At 47.3% G+C, this 23,946-nt stretch overlaps 1 long non-coding RNA gene across 6 annotated transcripts; it reads right to left on the minus strand.

Moving 5' to 3' along the window:
• Positions 1 to 1,110: 1,110 nt before the first annotated feature.
• LOC128794955 (uncharacterized) lies at positions 1,111 to 12,998 on the minus strand. 6 transcript variants are annotated; one of them, XR_008433328.1, is made up of 8 exons: positions 9,166 to 9,259; positions 8,655 to 8,729; positions 8,109 to 8,187; positions 7,982 to 8,029; positions 7,460 to 7,614; positions 4,093 to 4,207; positions 3,683 to 3,914; positions 1,111 to 2,694 (listed from the first exon to the last, which is right to left on the minus strand). It is a non-coding gene; the product is annotated as an uncharacterized LOC128794955 (long non-coding RNA). The 6 variants fall into 6 exon arrangements; XR_008433330.1 differs by having other exon boundaries at positions 3,683 to 4,207; positions 8,655 to 8,724; XR_008433326.1 differs by having other exon boundaries at positions 3,683 to 4,207.
• Positions 12,999 to 23,946: the final 10,948 nt, after the last annotated feature.

Consider the following 23,946-nt stretch of genomic DNA (forward strand, 5'->3'; position numbering starts at 1 on the left):
GATGGAAGAGCTGGAGTGGGGCAAGGGAAAAGGACCCCAAGCCTGGGTATGGGATGCAACAGGGCCTTTGGGAAGAGGGAATTCACTAGAGACAGTGATGGAGTAATGGGAATGACAGAAACTGGGGGAGGGAGGCAGAACAGAAAGGTGAGGATTTAGGAATGGGAATGAAGACCACCTGGAAAACAGTCAGCAGGTACCTGAAATACACTAAGAATGTACCTCACCCCCTTGGAGTGCTGGAGCTTGTGCCAACCATGACATCCCTCACAGAGGGAAATTTCCACATTGCTGATGGCCTGCATCGATGTCAACCCAGGATTACATTACTGGGGTTAACTCTACATGGGAAAGAAGTACATATTCAATAAAGCAACAGTACTCAGGCTGCACAGAAACACACTCCCCAGTTATCAAACGCCAGGATAAAGGCAACCAGTGCAGAAGGATATGCCAGGCTCAGACACTGAACCAAGGTCAGGGAACCCAGGCACGTGCCTAAACAACTTCCACCTCATTTACTGCAAAAATCAGATGTAGGTATTTTATGCACCCTGTGAGGAACTGCTGGGCAAGCAAGCACAGCATTGTGGGTGGGGCAGGTGACTGCTGCTTCCAGAAAGGATTTTTAGCCTCTGGAATCTGTGGGATGCAAAGCACAGTCCCTAAACAGAGCCTGCCCAGCGCTGCACTAATTGTGCAGTCAGCACTGCCCAGGTGCCTGGGCTGACATTTTGAAGCCTGACTTGCAGAAATGAAGAACTCTTGCAGATAAATCTGCAATAACTGAGAATTTATACAACTTCTGACTCAATTAGATGCCTGGCCATGTTCTATTTTCTGACAAAATCAGGCCACTGAGTATTTCTAATTGGATCTCTGAAATGAAAAGATGTTTTTTACTATTCTGTCTGTACACCCAAGTTCCTCGTCTGTAAAATAAGGGCAACACCATTTCTCACTACAGTGTTGAGAAAATGAATTAGAGTTTGTGAAGCACTTGGATACCATAGTGATGAGTCCCATGGAAAAGCTCAGGAGGAAATGAATAAATCTGTCTTCAGAACAATATTTGAATAGTCTGCTGTAAATAAAGCACAGGCCACACAGTGAACAGCGAGGAGAAAATAAAATTATTACTTAGTGAGCAGAGTCTATTCTGTACAATGAGTGAGGCCAGGAACCTGTTGAAAGAACAGCATGCGATCTAATTAGAATTAAATACTGTATCATAATGCAAATGCATGGAAGGGACAAATTACAGTTGCATAGGCCACCTTAATGTTGGTATTTCTAAACTTTTAGACTCTTGAATTTAAAAAAGAACTCCACTGTTAAGTGAAAAGGTGTAATACACATGTATAAATGATTTCCTCACCCTTTAATAGTGGGAGACAATATATTTACCTCCTCTACCTCAGCCACTTAAGTGGAAAAAGTGTTTTTCTCCTCTTGGAGATATCTCAGCCTTACAGCCAAGATTTAACGCTGTCATTCACACGCTGACGTAGAGATTAAAATCCAAAATTTACCTTCTTTGGGAGTCTGTGCACGATCATCAGAGACAGACTATTCTCCAGAGAGGGAGCCAGAGGAGGACCTTCATTTCGGTGATTAAAATTTTGTGTTTTGCTTGGAGTGCTTCCCATTCCAAACCAGCCCCCTGGTTTTGGTGCAAAGGCAAGGTTATGGAACAACAACTCCCCTGCTCCTTTCGACTTCTCAGTCCCGAGGCTACACTGAGCTTTCCCGACTCCTGCTGAGACTTGGAGCCGCTTCAGAGCAGCTGTAAATTGCTCTGGGTTATCAGTCGCCCACAAGAAGGGTGATGGAATTAGGATTGCACTGTTCAGTGCCACTCTGGTCGTGCCTATTTTTCTCGTGGTGATTTCTCTATTGCTTAGCAGGATGTGAGGTGACACTCAATCGTTACACCAATTTATTGTTACCCAGAGAATTTTCCGTTACCAGGCATCCTCTGGCAGCTGGTAAAGGCAATTTGGGCTAAGAAGGGGCTGCAGCACAAATAAAGACGTGGCTCGTTAAGTTTAAGACTTAGAGCTATGAGATACCTTCAGTTTAACCTGCTGTGCTGCCTCCCTTGTGTGAGGCATTGGCTCAGTTCATGGACAACATCTGGCACATGGCCTGTCCGATTAGTCCCAATCTCCATCCTGATTCCAGCACCAGTGCCCAGCAAGGTGTGCTGTCTTTCATCCTTCAGTAGGGGCTAGATTTATTTTTTCATTAATTTTTTACATTTATTGGTCACAGATGTGGTTTTGCAAACTGCTCTGAGGTTAAAAGTCATCCTCTGGACTTTGCCAAGCAAATTCTAGGTTAGCAGGTCATATGCCAGAAACCCTCCAACCCCAGCGTATACTTCTGTCATTCCTGAGGTCAACAGCAATTCCAGCTCCTCACTGGAATCAGGGAGGGTCATAAATGGAGGCAAACCTTCCAAACACTGAGCTGAGTTCCCTGAGATGGCTGAGAGGAAGGTGGAGCTCCTTGAGTGCCAGGTTGACAGAGTCTGAAACACAAACAGGGCAGTTGGTGTAAAATGCTTTTAAAGGCTTCCCTTGCTGAGCAAGGGATCTGTTGAGGTCTAATCCAATGTTTGTTTATTTAGGGTTTTCAGAGGTAGATGGAGGGAACCTAAAATCCAAAATGCAGGGTTTACTGGAATCCAATCTGCAATTTAAAAGAAAAGGGATTTGTTATCAGGAAGTGCATAATGATGTGGGATATAAGTCTCTGATCATCCAGAAGGAGAGAAATACAAGTAACACCTAAGGGGAAAGGCTGATGTTACTGCAGTCAACGGGATTTTTGTCATCCATGTCAGTAGTGTGAGATTTCATCTCTGGAAGCCTGTCATGGGATGACACCATGCCACAGGTGCTCACAGTGACTGTATTTTCCTGTTTTGGTGGTTGTCATTAGTCCTTGTTCTCAGATGAGATCATTACTGGGGACACACTGGCCACACCAATCTGTTGTAGATGTCGGTGAACCCAAAGGGAAGAATGATGATGTCTAACTCCATTTCAGAAAGCTGAATGATTGCTTAATTATAATTATGTTATAATACATTAATATGCTATATAAAAGAGGATACTAAATACTACATGCTACTTTCTCTAACTATCATATCTAACTAACTCACAACTCGTGACCCTGTTCTCCAGAGCCCAGATTGGCTCTCAGGCCCAAACAATCCACCATGGTCCAACCAAGCGCTCACTCTGGGTAAACAATTCTCCAAACACATTCCACAAGAGAAAAACAAGGAGCAGAAATAGAAAATGTTTTCTCTTTCATTTCTCTCTGTGCACCTCAATAAAAAATCCTGAGAGAGAGAGAAATGTGCTTGCCACACCATTCTGCTTCCCCACTGTCCATGCCCTCACTTTTCCAGTGTCCCACTTCTCCCTGAGCTACAACAACTCCTCTTTGAACTGATAGACTCTGCACATCCAGTAAGAGAGGAGACAGATGGTCCATGCCCTCTTGTGCAAACAGGATCAATCTCCTCTGCATCTTAAAAACCACATAAGCCAGGCAAGGATTCCAGGTGGTGTTTATCCCAAAGCTTTTCCAGCAACCCCACAAGAATGTTAATTACTGACACCAACAATCTTGTTCTCATTCATATAATGGGAGTGCCTAAAGGTCTTACCTGAGGTTGTGTTAGACACTGTAGGAAAAGGAAAAGCACAGAGGGATTTTAGTCCAGGTTATCCTGACAGGAAGTCAGAACCATGGAGAGGTGTTGGAGGTAGAGCCAGCAGGGCCACCTTTCACATCTCCTGAGTCCCAGTGCTTCTGCTCTGTAAACACCATCACGTTTTCTCCTGTGCCAGGGGAAGTGAGATGGCAGCGGTCTGAGAGAATTCAAAGCAAGAGGAAAACTGTGGAGAGGAGAAAGGATAAGAAGAAAAGGAAAAGAATTGATGCTTAGCACACAGAAACGGTCTTTTGCCTCTGGGCTTGGGAAATCAAAGAAATAACCTTAGACCAACAGCTGAGGATGCCTGGAAAATACAGCCCATCGCTCCTGGGGATCCCAGCACACCTCACAAACCTCACCTTTGCTTGTGGCAGGAACCAACAGCAGCACAGCCTGGCCCTTTCTGTGTGTTACCTGAAAGGGTCAGCTGAGGTGTTGGGTCATACGGCTGGAATCAGATCTGTTGGGGGATTCCTGGAAATGGAAAGAAAAGGCCTCATTATCTGTGAGAGATACAAACAGATCAGCCAGAGTTAGATGAGCAAGTCCACACATAAAACTTGAGACCAAATAGACTTGACTGTTGTGTCAACACCTACAACTCCCACGAGTGTCCTTCCTTTTGGTCTGTATCTCAGACTGTGATTTTAGGTGTTTAAAACTGAATATACAGAAACAATGATTCCAGGAGTCATTGCTTGGACACAGTGGCTGAAGTGTCCCTCTGCTTTAAATGGCAGGAACTGGAGGCACAGAGTGCTATTAGAACCTTGTGATGGAAGAGTAAATATGAGTAAAATTACCTTAGTTTGCTAATTCAACAATTCAAAACCAGTCATTGCTATGATGTAGTGAAGACAGGGACAATGAACCACAGAAACAGGAAGGAATAAAGACCTTGGACAATAGGTTGGGACAGGGACAGAATCCTGTTTGCTGTAATAATCTTGTTCATGAACTCTCAGACAGCCCTTTAAAGTCATAGTTTTAGCTTTGCTTCCTCCAACTGGAATGCTCAGACAAACCTCATCACCCTTTCAAATGCTATGAAGGGATTTCCTATAAATATAATGGATTTTTCATGGAGGAAATAATGGACTTCTTCATTTTTACCATGTTATCTGACAAAGGGAAAAACTTGAACAGTTATAAAATTAAACTTTTCAGAACAAGACCTGGTTTACAAAGGGTTTCCATCCCCCAAGCTCATAGCGTGCCACAGAAGGATGCCTGGAGCCCTGGCGGATACTTTTGCCACAGGATCTGTACATTGTGATCATGGTGCTTCTGAAATTACCTTCCTGCCAGGAAAGGTTGTGCTGCAGCACCTGGGAACACTGCAAAAGTCTGGACAAGACCTTGGTGATGTCATTGTCAGAGGAGAGCATGCCGGTCTCTTCCCAGAGAGCAATAGCAGGGATGCAGCCCTGATTTGCTAAGGAGAGAAACAAGCTTCTGTTCCCAGCAGCTCCTGGTTTAAAAGCAGAGTTATTGACTCATTCTGCATGCATTTTATTTTTAAGTCATTCTAACCTCTTGCAATTCTTAAGCATCTCTAAAACCAGGGTGAATTAGCTGACATTCCTTCCTACTGTTTCCAGTGCAACCTCTTACCCCCATCAGCACAGTCTGACTCTTTCTCAGCTGTAGGACTGAGCAATATGGGGACATGAGGACAGTTTAAAAAGCAAAGAACACATTTTGCACCAAGGGATGGTGCTGTACTGAGAGCTCTGGCAGGGAGAATGTGGGCAGCCTTCAGATAGGTGAAGAGTCTGACTCCTCAAGCTCCAATCTGACACTTCTCACAGATATTAATTTCACTTTTTTGTTGTTGCTTAAACAACCCTTCAGGGCAACATTTCTGCAAAAACACCACCTTTCTCCCACCTTTCCATCACTCATCCCAGGGGAGCAGTGATCAAAGCCAGGAAAGCAAACCAGGGGCTCTGATGGGATGTGGAACATGGGTGATGGAGCCATGAGAGCCCATAGGATCTCCCTGACAGGTCTGGGCACTTGGCACATCAGGATTCCTGGGTCTGCTGTCACACAGGGGTTCTACCACTGGTGTTATTCCCTCAGCATCTGAGTGGCAGGTTTAAAATAAAATTACATGAGTGCTACAGGCTGCAGGCCCTGGCTGAGCCCTGAAGTCAGACAACTTGAAACAACAAATATGCCTGGATAGCAGTTCCCTAAGAAATGTCATCCTTACACTGCTCCGCTGTTCCTCCTAACAGAACCTGACGGGACTTATTGACTGCCCGCTATTCCTGTAACTGCATCGGAAGTTATTGATTCTGGGAAATATGAAATGTGTCTCCGAGAGGTCAGAATGTGACTCTGTGTCCAAGTGAGACACTAAGGTCTTCAGAGACACTGAATGAGGCAGAGGGAGCAGCAGGAAACAAAAGGTGGGGAGTTGACTCCAGCAGGGATCGGTGGGGTTTGAACACCACCGCCACAAGAAGAGGTGAAGGTGCTGATCCAGGTTCCTTGTGACCAGAAACCACCACAGTGTAAATGTTGCCCAGGCTGTTGCTTCACCTGCTTTCCTCTGCACTAATACACATTTTTTAAGGGATGCTCTTAGAAGGACCAAAAGTTGAAATGCATTTCCTCCTCCCATAGAGGAAGGCACATGCTGGCAGGGGAATCTGGGAGGAAAATGCTCTAATGCTATACAGGCAATGGACATTTTGTGCACAAGCAAGATGCCTTCACATTGCCAGAGGAATTCAGCTAAAAAGCATCACTTCCAAAAACTAGAGAGAATACAGATGCTTGGAACAAACTTATATTGCTAAAAGTGGGGAACTGGTCAAGAAAGATGTTCAGGCTATCAGAAGTTGTTATCAGAAGTGTCCTTCGTTTCTGAAAGCACAGAAGTGTAGGTATTCAACAAAAATCAATTTCACAAAATGACTCTCCTTCCGTGACCAAAAACCTTTGGTGAGGGCTGAAAAGAAATTGAGGTTTATGTCTGTATCATGTGGACATTTAGATTCCACGAAGCAAAGCAATGGTATTTTTCAGCCGTGAGCCCTCTGAGGCAGGTAACAAATAACAGAGATTTGACAGAGGGAGAAAAGCTTTCTCACAAATCTCCTGTTTTCCCAGTCCCAAAGGGCTGCAATCTGCCTCTGACCCCTCTTCCATGCTGCTGCTCAGTCCATGTTCTGTTGGGTTTGTGTTTTCAGATGGGAGTCCAGCGTTTTCCTGCTGACCTCCAGCAATCAGTAGCACTCAGCTGCTCCTTCTGGGGTGTCATCATGGTATCCACCACTGCTGAGGCTGCCAGGACATTCTGGGAACCACTGCCTTTGGACAAGGCAGCACAGGAGACCACAAGGAATAGTATGACTGACATTTGTTTTTGTGTTTACTGCTACTACTGCTGTTAACGTGTGTTGTTTTTTTTTTTTTTTCTAAAGAGCAGAGTTCACGAATTATGCTCAGCTTAAAAAGAAAGCTGTAAAAAGTACCAGTGAAAGATATCAGGAAGAAAAAACTCAAAACCACTCCTGTTCTCTTACTCTTCTTTTTTTTTTTTTTTTTTTTTTTTTTTTTTTTTTTTTTTTTTAAGTTCTGCATGCAGTTTCAGGCAAATGCAACAGTGCCTGAGGTGTGGTGCTTCCAGAAGACTCCTGAAGAAGCACCTGCTGGGCACAGGCTCCTGCTGTGGGAAGGCAGCAGTGGGAACTCAGACACAAGAGCAGGTACCTCGCTGTTTCCACACCCGGAAGAGGAAGATCTTGGTCTTGTTCCTGGCTACAGGTGGCTCTGACACATGAAAGGTTTCACTAATTCTCAGTCGAGACAAGTGAATGATGGCTGTCCCATTAGGAGTGACTAAGGTAAGATATCTTGCACTTCACCTGAAACCGACACCAGAAGAAGGGTAGGTTTAGATGGGACATTGGGAAGAATGAGAGAATGCCAACACAGACTGAAACGTGGACAAAATCCCTGTTTGGAGTTCCTGGTCCCAGGGAGGGTGGGGTGACACTGCAGCAGGAGGGTCCAAACCACAAAGGTAATTGAATATTCAAGTTGTACGCCAACTTAGGAACTTAATTAACCCCAACAAAAAGCTTCACACAGATTTTGGGGATTGAGCAGTGACACTGCTTTAAGTCAGCTCCCACAGTGGGGATTTTCCCTCTGACCAAAGAGCTCCCTTGGTCAATGTATGGGGAAACACAGACAGCAAAAGAGATGGTGGGAAAACTTAGCAGCATTTACAGTTGTGTTGGAAAGCCTGGTTCACATCAGAACACCTTCCCCAGGTACCTGAACAAGAGAATGGGGATTTTAAAAAACAGGAAAACCTGCACAGGGTGCTCAGTAAATCTGAAAGGAGAACACCCACCTTTAAGCTCACCTCCTATATGGAATTTGTACCTGGAGTCCAGCTGACACCAGAGGAAAGGGTGAAAAGGCTTACAGCTCTGTGAGAGATAATGACAGAACTGACAGAAGTGAACCTCTCCGGGTCACCAGAGAAAGGGGGGAAACACAACCCTTTGTGATTACAGTCAAATACAAATAAATATGTTGGAAAAGAACATTCTCTATTTCCTGCAAGCAGTAAAGTTTGGGGAGAAATGGCCTATGACAAATATTTTTCTCTGCTGGAGGCAGCAGCAGGGCTCTGACAGGCACATTGGAAAACAGACCATACGTTTGTGCATATTCAACAGCCCCACTGGGAGACATCAATTCTCAGGCTGCCATTGGGGTTGTGTTTGTCACTTGAACTGTTTCGGGGGCTTTGATAGTCCAGGATCTGTGTAGAGGATGTTTTGTTCTGAGGGAAAAGAGCATAAGCACATGACCAGAAGCTCTGATCAGCTATTGAAAAACCCAGACCAGCAGAGCTCAACAACACAACTCCTTTGTAATGGAAATGCCATACCTAGGCATGAAATTAGGAAAGCAATGTGTACAAGTGGGTTCCAAGAAGATTGAAGTCATCTCCAGAATTCCTGCCCTAGCAGAAAAGGATGCAAAGTTAAGACACCTCTGAGTGGTGAAGTGTCGACCCAATTTAGCTGCCCAAGCAATCAATGATGGATCTTTATGAGTGTTCAGGAGCCCTAACACACAGATCTTCCCAGGGAAACTGAAAGGAGCTAATTAATAGCCCAGATAAACAGAATGAAATGCAAAGCCAGACATAGATCTTTACAGGCTGGTGCTGACTGCGCTGAATTCTCTCCTTGCACTCCCAGCTGACCCCAGTTAGGCATCAAGATTAATGCTTGTACAAAAAGCTTTTTCTTTCCATTTTTTTGTAAAGCACTTGCAGACTATCTACTCGAGTGTTTCACCTGGCTGCAATTAGAGATAGCTTAGTCTTGACCTACAGACTTAGCTGGATGTAGTTTTGCTCTCCCCATCCCGTTCTGAGCACCCTGAAGTGATACCTCTCTGTCTTTACTGCTCTGGCTGCCAGGACATGAATTCCCTAATAACTGAGACTGTTTGATTTCAAATTGCTCAGCTCCATTCGTGCCACCTGCCCTGTTTGCAGTGCAGTTTGGGACTCTCTGGTGCTCCACACTGCAATGAGGTGATGATGTCACCTGATGTCAGAGTTAACACACAAACCCCTGGGGAGGAGATGTTGAAAAGTCATGGGAATCCTCCTTGTTCCCAAGAGGTGCAGCACAAGGGCCCTCAAAGGAGCTTTAGGAGGAGTTCCAAGGCTGGCCTTGAACGTGGGATACTTCCTGGACAGTGTACTTGGGGTCATTTGGCCTTTTCAAGAACAGGTAAAGAGACATGAGCTTGCTTTGGGGACTGGACTGCTCCAACCATGGGACACATGGCCAGCCCAGCAGAAGCAGCTCCTGCCCTCTGCCACCAGACTGAGGCCATTTTGATCCAAGTATTTTAGGGAGAAATACCAGTAAGTCTTGTCAGCAGGAAAGGTGTGTCTGGGAAGACATCCCTTCAAGTGCTTGGAGATGGCAGAGGAAGAAGTTAAACAGTGAGGGTTAAGAGTCTGCCTTGCACAGGCAGCTCCTGCAGCAGGGAAAGCCAAGAGCAGGTTTTCCAGGATCATGATTTTGGAGTAAAGTGCCTAAATTTTGTGTACATTTCACTTCAGACTCTGCTTGGATGCAGCCTTAGATGTCCCTTGTTTTTCCAGTGGAGAGCAGCAATACTTCCATGGTGTTTCCCAGTGTCACTGCTAAACTAGTGATCCCTCTTCAAGAGCCAGGGTGGAAGGTACAGTACAAAAAAAATCTTCATTTTTTAACTAAAGTAAGGTAAAAGAGGACATAAAATAACAGGGTCAGCCTGAGAGCACTGAGAGGATTCATAGAATCCCAGAATGGTTTGGATTGGAAGGGACATTAGAGTTCATCCCATTCCAGCCCCTGCCATGGGCAGGGACACCTTCCACTAACTCAGGTTGCTCTAAGCCCCATCCAACCTGGCCTTGGACACTGCCAGGGATCCAGGGGCAGCCACAGCTGCTTTGGGTACCCTGTGCCAGGGTCTCCCCACCCTCACGGGGAGGAATTTCTTCCTAATATCCCATCTAACACTGGGGTCCAGAGAGATGTGAGATGTTTGAGAAAGGTAAATCTCGGGCTCGAGGGCTGCAGCTGACCTTGATTTTGTTCCTCAAGTGAGGAGCTCTCCTGGCTCCAGAAGGAGCCTCTTTCTACATGGAAGCTAAAGATCATTAAAACCTTCCAGAGGAACAACATGAGATACAGTCAACATTCCCCTTTCTCCCAGCTCCCACTTCCTCAAACACCCCCTTTACTGAGGATGAGGAGCAGGTTCTGCTTGGCCTGATTTGGAAGGGAGACACAAACCCCACTGGCCAGGATCTGGAGTTATCCAGCTGTACCTCAGTCTTTCCTGCCCCATCATTCTAGTGACCCAGAGCTCTGGAAAATAAATCATATTTGTAATTGTTGGGTTATTCCTCTACACAAATGTAATCCTTCTATCAGTGCTGTGTATAACGATATACAGAGAAAACAGGAATGTTCTTGGGATTGGAGACCAGTGGGCAGAACATTTTTTGCAGGCCCACACAAAACTTTTGGGTTGTCCCAAGCCAATGTCCCAGAAGGACATCGGAGTCAGCACTTTCACTGCTGAAATTACCCACAGCCAAGATAAATACATGAAATATTAGTGGGAATATTGAGAAATAACAAAAACTCGTGCAGAAACCGCGGTGGAATGTGCTCGCAGGGACATGCACAGGCACAGCCTGTCCAACAGACTCATGGTCATCCACGATCCTGGCTCACAATCTACAGCCATTCCCTGAAACCTTCCACCAGCCTGAATTCCTTCTGTACAAAGGGAGTCTCGTGGCCTGTTTTAAAGCTCTAACACCTTCATTTTGGTTTGAGTTCAGCTTCTCTCCTGGACTAATGGGCATTTGGGAAGCTGTGAAGATCATACCATCATTGTAGGAAAGGAAACTGTTCCCCTGTGACATCCCCCTGCACTCTGTGCCCACAAATCTCAGGGTCCATCACGCAGCCTTGAGTCTGCATGGAAAGAGCCAGCTGGAACCTCTGGAAACCTGGAATGCTCATGGGATTGAGGAAGGGGGAAAGCATGAGCACTGGCCCCTTCTCCAAAAGCTGCACACCAAGATTACAAATCACTTCTTACTCCAGCACTCAGAAACTCACTGGAGTCAGAGCTTTGGGATTTAACTGCTGCTGGAAAAGGAGGAAACTCTATTTGCATGCACAAAGATTGTGAGTTTTCTTCCTCCACTCCAGTGGAAGTTTAATCCACCAGGCCCCTTGCTGAGTGTCCAGTGGCCTGGTCACCACTGCCTCAGGTGAGCACAAATCCAGTGGACTGACGTGGGAAAGCAGCCTGGGCTGGAGATGTGCTCACATAGCTTCATTTAGATCTTTCCTGATGGGAGAATTGAGAACCAAAGATGGTTCCCACCAAACCTACTCATCCAATTACCGGAGCACTTTGAAAATGTGATACGGATCAGAGAACAGCCTGCGCTTTTCCCAGGACAGAACAGGAGTGTGCAGACACTGCACTTTTGGGAAGCATTGAGAACCAGACAGAGGAGCTTTGTGGCTTCTCTTCATTGGTTCTGACTTGCTCTGACTCCTCAGCTGCTCACCATTAGCACCCCGTGGTGCAGTTGTGTTTGACATCCCTGTAACAGCCCCTGATTTATATGGCCTCGCACAATCCCTCCTCCTCTGCGCAGCCTTGGGAGCAGCAGAACAGACATTTTGAAATGGAACTCCTTTGAATCAGTCACTGCCAAAGGAGCAGACACCTTCAAAGAGCATTATCTTTGTGCATCAAACTTCACCCTTCCCAAATGATCTCTTTTTTTAATGAAATGGAGCTTTTAGGGTTTGGCAGAAGCGGACAAATATTCCAGTGGGCAGACTTGAAAAAAACAGGTGAAAGCATGACTGAGATTCAGAGTCACAGAATAAAGGAGAGAAAGGATCCAGGGAGAAATCCAATGTGCTACATTCATCACTCACTCATTCAAGGATTTGAGCAACTGTCCAATAAAGGGAATTCAAGCTCCCCATTTTATGGTGTACCTCTGATGCTTTTCCACATGGCACTGCAGGAGATGAGCCGTGCTCCTTTCTACACCCATTCCCCACAGAAAATCTGCAAACCATCACCACTAATGTTCCCTAATTTAGAATCCATGTCCTAACGTTCTCTGCCTCCAAAGCATGGCCACCACATAATGCCCTGCTTGCTTTAGGAATGTGGTTTTCCTTTGGTCCGATGGGAACACCACGATTATGTGCTGCACGTGCCAGAGAGCTGGGTGGGGAAGGAGAAGGGAGGCTTCAGCTGACAAGTGATAGTACCTATTTTTGGCTCCCGGAGCCAGGCTGTGCTTCTCCCACTCTGTTTTGATGCTCCAACACATTTCACTGGAGATGTCACCAATCCCAGGCAGTCACGACAATCTGGGGTGCTGGGATTCAGCCTCGTGGGGGAGGGAAGACAAGCAGCAATTTTTCTGAAGTCTGTGGCAGGAACAAATGGATTTGTGGTAACTGTTATTTGAATATTAGTATTTAGATGAGGCTATTTTTCAGTCTGAACATACCATTAGAACACAGGAGATCTACACCTGGCACTCCCTTCCACCTGGCTGCAGTGGGACATCGCCTCTTCCTAAACTTCCATGGTGAGGTTTTCAGATCTGGTTAAACATCTTGCAGAACCAAATGCCCTCTTGCTCCCCACTGCCTGGGAAACACAAAATACAGTCTTCTGGAGTGAATTCATATCCTAAGTGTGTTTTACATGACTACAGTGCCTACTTGGGGTGCACAGGATTTTCCCACAACTCCAAGTGTTGCAGTTCCCACTGTTGTTAAGTGACAACTTATTGACATCCCAGAATTCTGAGGCAGCACAAGCCAAGGTCTCTGCTCACATCACCTGTTGCAGGTACCTCCAGGAGGTTGTGAGAGGGTCCCCTCTCCATGGGTGTGCTTCAGCCATGTGAAGGAGGAAGCCCAAAAACTCTCCTGAAACTGAGCACTCGACCTGGGCACCTCAGTCCATGCTGAAGGGGCTCCCCACAACCAGGCCACCCTGTGCCTCCTGCCCCCAGGAGCCTGTTCCTGCCTGGCACCATGCCCTCAGCCCTTCAGCACTGAGCAGGGAGGGGAGACAAAGCTGTGGCTGCCCATCCCTGGAGGTGTCCAAGGCCAGGTTGGATGGGGCTTGGAGCAACCTGGGACAGTGGCAGGTGTCCCTGTCCATGGCAGGGGGTGGAACTGGATGAGCTTTAAGGTCCCTCCCAACCCAAACTATGCTGTGATTCCAAATCCAACAGGATCCAAGGGAAGACAAGGCAGAGGGTGAGGAGCTTGGGCATCTCTGATGCCAGGCCAGTGCTCTGGGGAAGTGGGGAACCAAAAGCAAACCCTGTGGGCCTGCTGCTCACCCACCACAGGATCAGGTTTCCTTTCTTCAGCTGCTTTTCTTCATTCTGTTCTCCTGCAGCACCCCATGCTATGGAGTGATAGAAACACGTAACAGCTTCTCCAAACACAGTTATCATTAGAAATGGAACAGCAAAAGAAAATGACACCATGTAGACACTGTAAAAAGAAAGCCTTCACTACATTAAAGAAAAAAAAAAAACTTACATTCTTGATCAAGGAACAAACTGGTCTGAATAGTCACAATCACATTTTACAGCCATGTAACTCTTTTTATCTTTTTCTCTCCCAACATCTGAAGAAGATGAACATCTGATTCCTTTATGTGGGAATTGCTTAAACCAGCACTTGGACAAAATATGCAGTTGAATACTGATCTGAAAAGATGGAGTGAGTTCAGCCCTGAGTTAATGGTCCTGGATTTTGGACAGGGTTGGCAGAGCTCAACCCCTCTTAGGACCAGTCCCAGCCTGGTTCCTGCCAGCCCTAGAGCCCGAGTCTCCTGCAGCTCCATTCTTTTCAGCAAAGGTTGGCTTAAGGAGCACAGCACCAATTTATTTAATCATGGTTGGAGTTCTCATATCCACAGGAAAAAAAATCCTGGGAGCAGAGTGTATTCATGATCAGTGCATACAGAGTGGTATAAAATGTCTGCACCACTTCTTTCCACTCCAGCCCATGCCTTTGAAGTCATGGTAACAGCTTTTGGATCCCAATCCTCTGATGAGACTCCTTGATTTATTAGGTAAAACATCTGGAAAAAATGAGGACTTGTGGCAGTGTAAATCCTCCAGAAGGAGCAGAGAAAGGTTTCATCTGAGCAGCCCTCCTGTCAAAACGCAGGAAACCTGAGCCCTGGCCACTGGCTTGAGGGTGCTCCGAGGCTGAAAAGCTCCAGCCGGGCCCGTTCCCGTTTCACCCAGTGGCCAGAAAGCAGCTGTGAGCAGAGGTATGTCCAGCAGCCAGCAGCCCGGGGAGCTGGGAGCACGCCAGGCCCTGGAATGGCTTGCAGACACTCGGGTGTCAGTAGCAGTGCTGCCCTTGACAGCACCAGGGAGCCCCTGTTGTAAATCCCGGCGATCTGGGAGCAGTCTGGGATGTAAATACCTGCAAATACCTGCCTGTCACCCACACAGGAACAGGCACCAACCAAACCCACTGCCCGGGCCCCTGCCCAGAGGGGCCTTGGGGTGACTTTTCCATCCCATAATTACAACAGGAATGTTGGAGAAGAAAATGGTTTGGAAGGATTGAAGCCCGTGCAAATAACAAACAAGGCAACATGCATTTTGTGAGGCAGATTCCTTCTCTTATTTGGAATCAGCCCTGAGGTAAGAGAAGAAAAGAGAGGAGAGAGGGAACAGCAGGAGCAGCTTGCTGTGCCCGAGTTGGGCTCCCCCGTGCAATGCGTGTGATGGGCAAACATGCGTGAGAGCACACACGTGTGCATCCATGTTTGGTACATGGGTAAAGGTACAAATCACCCAGGTAATTGACTCAGAATTATTTACTCTCTGCCTTCTCCACACAACAACCCAGGTTCCAAATTTCAGCCCCAACACTCTGGGAAAAAATCCCCCGAGAACCATCCTTTGCCAGTTATCTTCCCATCTAAATCACTCTTCCAGCGATTTGAATCACACAGTTCAAACACCAACCCTGATGCCAATGGTGCTTTTTGGAGGGGGCGTAGGACCAGTGGAGGAGGGGGAGTTTGGGGAGTATTTTTTTAATCAGATAAATTATTGCTGGGAAACCAGCCACTTCTTCTCTCCATTCAATTTATACTCTATGGGGAATCCATCTAATACCCCTGCTCAGAGTGTGAGGCAGGACCAGCAAGATGCTGTATCAAACCAGGGAGGAAGGCAAAAGATGGGATGGAGTGCAGGGAATGAACAAACAATGGGAGGAAAGGGCTCTGGAAAAGCCTGCGGAGAAGAGGGAAAGCCAAGGGATGTGTCTGCAGCTCCTCAAACAAGGGAGGAGGGGAGAAAATGGATGTCTCTGCTGGCAAATTGGAGCAGGCTAGAGCATGGGCAGAGTGGGAGGGTGTGGAATGGGATGGTTTGGGATGGGATGGGATGGGATGGGATGGGATGGGATGGGATGGGATGGGATGGGATGGCTCCAAAACGCAAGCAGCTTTGCACCTGCAGGGAGGTGGCACAGCTCCAGGCAGGATGGAGGATCCAATCAGGCTCTGATTGAGTTTGCAAAGTGAGTTCAGCGATTTGCCCCCGTTTCCCAGTGGAACTGGGAAGCTGCCAGTTCACCTCACCGCTGTATTTGGAAGTGGTGAACACTTTGCTGGCTGGCAGAGAGAAGCCAAGGCCTGGGAAGAGAGACAGCTTGCAGCACCCAGGGTTCCAGCCGTGCTCTCAGGACAGCATGTCTGGGAAGCTTGCCCTGCTGTCTGGGCATTCCTCTCATCCCTGTTTGCATTCCCTGCTCACCTCAGGCTCTGCTGCCACTCCACGGGTGTGGGACAGGCGTGTCCCTAGGAACTCCTCATCCAAACGGGCACAGCTGGAGCTGGGCACTGCCAGCAGGGGCACAGGCAGGGAATGATTGTCCCGAGCCCACCGAGCGAGCTGGTGACCAAACCTGCCCAGAGCTTGCTGCCCCATGCAGGACTGGTTCTCTTTCATGTGCTAACACCAATTTAGTCCAGAGGCTTCCCAGTCCAGCACTTCCCAGTGACTATAAATGCAGAGTTTTTAAAGAATTACAGGGTAATGGCACCTGAATGGGTGTCGAGGTGCACTTTGCTGGCCTTTTATTCTTCTTTATAACAAAGAATTCAAAGCTTTAGTAGGAGAGTTGGCAGTAAGCTCAGGAGATGGGGAGACTTGTGAGGATGATTTCCCAGATTCTGGGAGTGACTACAGTACAAATAATGTTGGAAAATAAAGGAATTGACTCAGCAGGAGGCAAAAGGGAACAAGTGGAAGAGTAACTCTGCTCTGGAAAGCCGCGAGGAGAATATGACACAAAGCAGAAAAGAGAAATAAGGCCCAAAAAAAGAAATCCAATGTGTATTTCAGAGGGATTCCTTCTGACAGCCTGACTGTCCAAAAACTGCCAAGTGCCATTCTCAGGAAAATGGGCCTTACACGAAGTCCAGGGAATTTTGGCTCAAAACAACAGAGATGCTTTTACTCAGAGCTCATTCCCATCTTCCCCAGCAGTCCATGGGCTCTCTCCAGTCCCCCCTGGCTCAATCTAAGCAGTGTGAAAGTGTCGCTTCTGACATTACACCCTCCTTTCCCAGGCAAAATTAATGCTTGAAGCAACACTGATCTAAACACGTAATTAAACCTCCTCTAGCCCACCTACCTAATAAACTCATTTCCAGACGCCAATTAACCTCTGAGGTTATTACTGGGGATTACAGATCTCCCTAGAACTCCTCGTGCCAGGATGCAGGGAGCCCACTTGTTCTGCAAGTGTCAGGTCATGGGGATCACCTTAACCTTGGATCCTTGTCCAGCTACCACAGTCCTGGGAATAAAATTAATAACTTTCTGGCATTTTCTCCCTCTCTAAGAAATGGAGAAAGTGTTATCTCTTCCTCCTCATAATTTTTCCTTGTATTTTGAGTCCCCAGACATCTGTACTTTGTTAAAGCACTGCCCATTTCAGAGGCTTTTTCCAGGACTGGATGAACTCTGGTGATAGATATCCAAGCTGCTTTGTACATTTAGTAGTCCCTAAATGTCTGTTTTGGAATCTGTTCCAGATTCTAATCATTTTACATTAAGGTTCAGGGACTCAGTAACCTTTCCCCTCCCAATCCCCAAGAAAAACAGAAACAACAGCCCTTCAACCCTACATCAAGCACAAACCTCTCCAAAATCCCAGCCCAGAACCATCTTTCATCAGTTTCTGTTTTCTGTGACTCCTGGACTCCACAGGATGTGCAGAGTCTCCCTGTCCAAGGAAAGAACACCCATGATATGACTCAGGACTTTCTCATGACAGATCAAGGTGGAGAGGCTGCTCGTGGCCAGCACGTTCACCTTAAGGGGCCATTTAAGCCTCTCCAACATTTCTGGAGCCTCGCTGGGCTGTGGGAGTTTTATGCTGCTCCGTTGTTCCACGTTGGTTTTCATCCCTCATTTCTTTGACACCTGATGCCATGTGGTTTATAGAAATCCCTCTGGGCTCAATAAACTTTGGAACTGAGCCTCCTCATTCTGCTTTTTTCTTCCACTGGTGGGGACTCTCTGCTCTGGGTTTCTTTTTCCTCTGTCCAGCTGCAAACTTTCAGGTAACTTTTGCGAATTTTGTATCAGTGAAGTTACTCCCAACTCTGCTGACTGAGTTTCAGAAGGAATTCAAGGGAAGGGAAGAATGGCAGGAAAACAGCAGAATACCTCTTTAGAAACCAAGACTAGTGCAAAAGGGCTGCTGGAAATCTTGTTTTCATCACCCACAAATTCCCTGATGCTGGAAAACGTCCCCCATTTTCCCATCTTCTCCCATTTGCTGCAAGTTCTGACAGGAACAGCTTCTGCTGGGAAGAGCTGACTGTGCCAGAATGGGAGAGAGCTGCTGTTCCTACACCACCCTCCCCTCCCCAGATCCCCACATTTCAGCCCAGAAAATGGAAATTGCTCAGTGTTTACCAACCCTCCTGCTCCTTCCCACTCCACCAGGACCTCTATGCCTGAGCCAGGTCTCTGCTGTTTACAAGCCCATCTGCTGCTGTTGCTTTTCCTCACCTCAAGTTTGAATGCTCTGTTCAGGATTTCGCTCACCATTGTGTTGGGAACTGCAAAGAGCAGCCGAAGATTTCAGGTGGGAAGTGAGCAGCAGGGAGAGAGGAATGTAAATCTGCTCTCATGTAAAGAGCCCTCAAAATAATTTAAAAAAAAAAGAAAGAACCAGATGAAAGAGGAAATTCCAAATGTTTTCAGCAGCACAGTCATTCCATGGAGAGTTTGTCTCATATTTTTGTGAGAATTTGAACATTTAGAACCAGAAGGGAAAAAGCACAAGTGTTCCAATGGCTGTTGCCCTGAAATTACCCTGATCCCTCTGGTCTCTGCAGTTTAGTCTGTAGGAGCTTCACGCCTCCACTTTGCCCAAACCTGTCAAAAGTGGGTTGAGAGCTCTCCATGCAGTGTAACTCAAGGGTGCATCTCTCCAGGAGTAAAAGGGAGACCCTTGGGAGTCACAAAGAGACTGGAAATGTCTGTGTCTGCCCAGAGGCCCCTCTGAGCAGCAGAGCTGCTGCCCTCCTGCCCGAGCCTGCACGAGGGGTTCTCACTCCAGAGGCTGATAGATTCAAGCTCTCTCCTATCCTTCCCTTTGCCAGCAGGGAAGCACAGTGTGGAACAAGCCTGGGCAGATGCTCAGACACCAGCAGGCTTCTGCCAGGAGCAGGGATGGGCAGCAGCCAGGCTGTGGCTCGTGCTGTGCTCCTGGACATGGCGTGGCACTGGGAACAGTGACCCCCCCAGCTCTGCTGGGCCCCACTGCTGGGTCTGGGTTTTCTGCTCCCAGTTGCAGCCTCCCAGTCCATGATGGTGCCTGGACTGGGAGAGAATTGTTTTCCTGGGCCCTTCTCAGAGTCAGTGAGAATCAGGAGAACCCAAAGAGCTGAACTGCCCTGACCAGAAAACATCAGTGACCGAAGTGTCTTTGCTCCAGCCCTTCCTGGGCTTTACTTCTGGAGTTGTGAACTCAGCCAAGAACTGGCTATAGGGAGCAGCATTTGGAATGGGCTCTGCTGTGCCCTGAGCTTTGGGAGGCCCAGACTGAACAGATACATCTGCCATTCCACGTGGGAGAGCAGACATGGCAGGTTACAGAACAAACATCCAGGACAAGTTCACACTGTGTGTATGGACAATGTGGAGCAGGAAGAACTGGAAAGTGGAGAGGATGGATTCTCAGGAAGGAAAAGTCCACCAGAGGTTCCTTCTGACTGTCTTTCTGTGCCACTGGAGCACAGTGGATCAGCTGCACCAGTTCTCAGCCAGAAATCTGCCTGGTTTAGGGAGGAACACGCTGTCCCACTTGGCAGCTTCCTGGCCCTGCCCTACCAGCTCAGCACAATGCACAGATCCTGTCCCAAGGCTGAAGGCTGTTGGGAAAGGAGATTCCCAGGAGGGCAGGAGGCCCCCACTGTGGCCAGGGCAGCTGCTGTGCTCCAACCTGGAACCCAGGATAACATTCCCTTCCGTCTGCAACGCCTATGGCCCTCCCCAAAGGATGTGTGTGTTTGGATTATCTCTCTTTGAGGACTTCACCGTGCAGAGCAAGGTCTGAAGAGCCCAGAACTGCCCAGAGGTGCTGAGTGAGTGCTGGTTCAGCTTCCCCAACCCAGAGCACTCAGAGAAACTGCTGGATTTACACACTCCCAATGGAGCCAGCAAGGTTCTGGGATGCCCTGGAAATGCAGTGCTGAGCAGGTGAGGGCAGAAAGACTGAAATTAGACTTTGCAAGAAGTTCCTGCTTCGTTCGCTCACAGAAATGTCCTCTTTGAGTCGAACTGTTCCTGGGAATAGCTATGTCTAACACCAGGCAGTGCTGCAGCTCCAGGGCCTGGAGCAGGACCTCTGGAGCACACATGCTCTTCATTAATGCTAATCCAGGAGCAGGAATGATCCGAGAGCAGAACCTCCAAGGGGATTAAGTACACAGATACCGCCTCATGGAGCTGCGGCGCAGGGTGGGATCCAACCTGAACGTCCTCCAAAACGCACTCAGATCTGGTTGCTCTGGTTTGGCCTCGACTCCAGCAGGATGGAAGGAGCTCAGGGAAATGGTGAGAGAGGGGAGAAGGAAGAAAGGAAAACAGTCTGCTCCCTGTGCTCCCCAAAAAGCAGCGTTTCACTGCTGGGGCTCTCAGCGTGCACTACGAACTTGCCTCCCTTCCCTCGCTCCCACTTACATTGTTCACTTTCCTGCAAATTGTTTCCACATTCTGTATAAATAACCCCGGTGCCAGCGAGGGGGAGGGGAGGCGCAGGGAAGGGGTGGGAGGAAATCCAATGGCTTTGTTACTTTGGAAAAAGAAGGTGGAGGATGGAGAGGAGCTGGAGCCCTGGCAGACGGAGCAGAGAGTTGCCATCGAGCTTGCGTTCAGACCTGGAGGAAGAAGAGTAAACAAGGAGGAGATTATATATAATTATAGACAATCATGTTGCCAGGGATAAACAGGACTCAAAAGCACGGAGGCACTGGAGTCTGGCACATCCCCAAGTACGGAACAGAAGCCAGCCAGCGAGAGGCACTGCAGCAGGAACACACTTCCCTTTGGGCCTGCTTTCACTTAGCTCAGGGGCTGGGGGTTTTTTCCTCTCTTTTTGGCTGGAGGCATTCCCCCATAAAGAGAGGAGCCCATCCAATGGGGAACAGAAGCCAAACTGAAGTCAGCAGAATTCTTGTCTGTGACATTCACCGATTACCCTGTGAGAAACGTCAGAAACATTTGGAAAAGATACAGCCCACAGAGGTCAGCAGGAACAACAACAGCAGGAATTTCTGAACAAAAATGGCTTTAAAGACACTCCAGAACCTGTGCCTGAGTGCCCTGTGGGCAACTCCTCTTTGGCAGAGGGGGAGCTGTGGCTCAGGGTGGCACTCGGGTGGTGCCTGTGGCTCCCAAGGATCCAGGGTTTGCTTAATGGGGAAATTGTGAACAAAGCCATGGAGAAAACCTGAAACAACAGCAGATGGGACATAAGTGTTGTGAAACACTTATGGGATAAAGTGCTGTGGGTTTTAAAATGAGGACTTGGGGGAATTTAACAAAGAAAAAAGAAAAGGAGCCTCCTTCGTTCCCTTGAAGGCCCTTGAGAGTCAGAGGGAAGGTGACAAACAAAGGACAGCAACCGCCTATGGTGACAGGAGGAGATTGTTTAGCAAGGCAGTGTGAAGAGCTCTCTCCCAGGCACTGTTTTCAATCCAAATAGCTCACAGTCTGCTGAATTCTTAAGCCATTTTGCTGATCTCTCAGCTGTTCTTCATTGAGAACACAGGCAGATACTTCAAAGCAAAAAAGCAGAGAGGAAAAATAAATATATATAAGATACAACCAGACCTGTGTTTAGAATCTGTGTAAGATCAGAGGAGGCAGGGAATGCTCAAAGGCTTCTTCACCTTCTCCCTTTTGGTACAGGTGCTCCAAGTGTCCTTTCTCCTAAGGAAAGAAAATGGATTTTTTAAAGGGAAATGACATGTACTCATTGAGAACAGAATCACAGTTTGATGGATGTTATTATCTGGCGATCTGGATGTAGGATTGTGTATTTTGTGTGCATTCATCATTATGGGCATCTTTCCTCTGGGATTTCTTCTGTTGATAAATCCTTCCCCAGAGGATGTACCTCTGTGTGTGCACATGCAGGGGCGAATGAAAGATCTCTCTCCTGGCCATGTAGAAGCTGTTTGGGTATCACAGACAAGTGATAAAATAGTCATGTTCCTCTCAAAACTGCTGGAAAGAGCTCAGAAAGAGCAGAGGGCATGGACTTGGAAAAGACAGTAAAGGGTTAAAAAAGGTATTTGGAGTCCAAGTCTTATCTACTCTAAATTTACATCGACTCTGTGAGGTAATATTTAAGCAATCTACTCCCATGCCAAGTTACAACAGCTCCTTCCAAATATCCCAGACAGTGAACAGAACCAAGACTAAAAAAAAAGATAAAACAACGATAGCAAAAATAGCCAAGCGTGTCCTTTCCCACGTGCCCCTGTGCAAAGTGGGGCACAAACAGTGCCAGGACTCAAGCCATATGGTGAGAAGGTAGGCCTGGACAGGCTACAGCCTCTTTGCTTTCTCTTTCATTTGTACCTGACCAAGAACGGAGAAGGACACAGAGCTCTTGTCCCGATGTTCTGGCAAAACTGAAATGAGGTTACTGATCTCCTGCAAGCACAAATGAACATCAATCACCAAACACTCATCAAAGCACAAACACAGTCCCTTGGTGTTGTTAGACAGCAAGAATTAAGAGTTTATCAAGCTGGAAAGAGCAGATCCTCAAGGGAGAATGGATTTCATAAGCAAGCAGCAAATCCTTCTCCAGGCGCCTTGGTGCAACTTTGGCAGTGAGAAAATCAAAAAAGCTCCCACCTAAAGAGAAACACACAGGAGTATTCCCAGCAGGCATCTCAGAAAAAGCCCTTGGTGGGAGAAAGTGTCAATCCTGCCTCGCCTCCTCCAGCTTTCCTGAAGCAAAAAGGGGAAAAAGAGGGGCAAATGAAACAGAGAATGATATTTGCATTGCTGCTTATTTTTGCCCTGCAAAACAAATCTATGTGTGCTGGAGGAATGGTTTGCACTGGCTTGTCACAAAATCTCTGCAGCTGGGTCAGCCAGTGAGACACCCTGGCTTAGGACAGGCAGGAAGCAGCAAGAGCTGCCTGACACATCCCACAGAGGTGCATCCCCAGAGCTCTGCCAGGGCCCAGGGCTGCAATGGAAGCTGCTGAAGGTTGGCAGAGGTGAAACTCAGCTGCATCTCACCCTGCTTAATCCCATTTTGGAAGCTGGAACTTGGCCATGGGGAATGAAAATATGACTGAAGCATTTCTTTAGTCCAAGTTTGCCTGGCTGCCTTGGAGTCCCACCTCTGGAAAATGCAATGATAAAGGGACAGAGCACTTAGGGTTTTTCCCCAGCTCCTTGCTCATGGTGCTGAAAATCCTTGTATTCCCAGCCCTAGGACACTGTTATGTCCTAAAGTGTCCAAGTGCACAGTAACTGCACAGAGATGGGGGATTTCTCTGAGGTCAGGGATCACAGGCTGGGGGAGACCAGGGGATGAGCTGCAGAATCACCCACTGCACCTTTAGTCACCAGTGACCTCTCCATAGCCCCACGTCCCTGCCCATGTGCTCAGGAGGCAGATGTTTAAACCTGCCATCCAGAAAATGTGTTTCCCTGTCACTGTTCATGTGCTGACACTCCTTATGCAGCCACTTTGGAAATAAATATTCCTATTTTTATGAAAAAGGGCAGGGATGAGCTCAGCCCTCCACGCCAGAGCTGCTGGGCATAGGCAACTTCCAACACATGCCTGTAATGAAGTAGGGAGATGCTCAGGGGAACCCAACATTTTGTTTAATGAAAAAAAGCCCTGCTTCAAGCTTCTGAAGGGTTATTATAAGCTGTGGTGAGATGAAACTCAAGACATAAGTCTCTTTGTATTTAATAATACATGGGATCGATTTTTTCCTGTGGAGAAACTTCAATGAACACCTTTTTTTTTTTTTTTGTTTAAATCTTTTGTTGCAGG

This window comes from Vidua chalybeata, chromosome 13, assembly GCF_026979565.1.
Source record: "Vidua chalybeata isolate OUT-0048 chromosome 13, bVidCha1 merged haplotype, whole genome shotgun sequence".
Taxonomy (NCBI): Eukaryota; Metazoa; Chordata; class Aves; order Passeriformes; family Viduidae; genus Vidua; species Vidua chalybeata.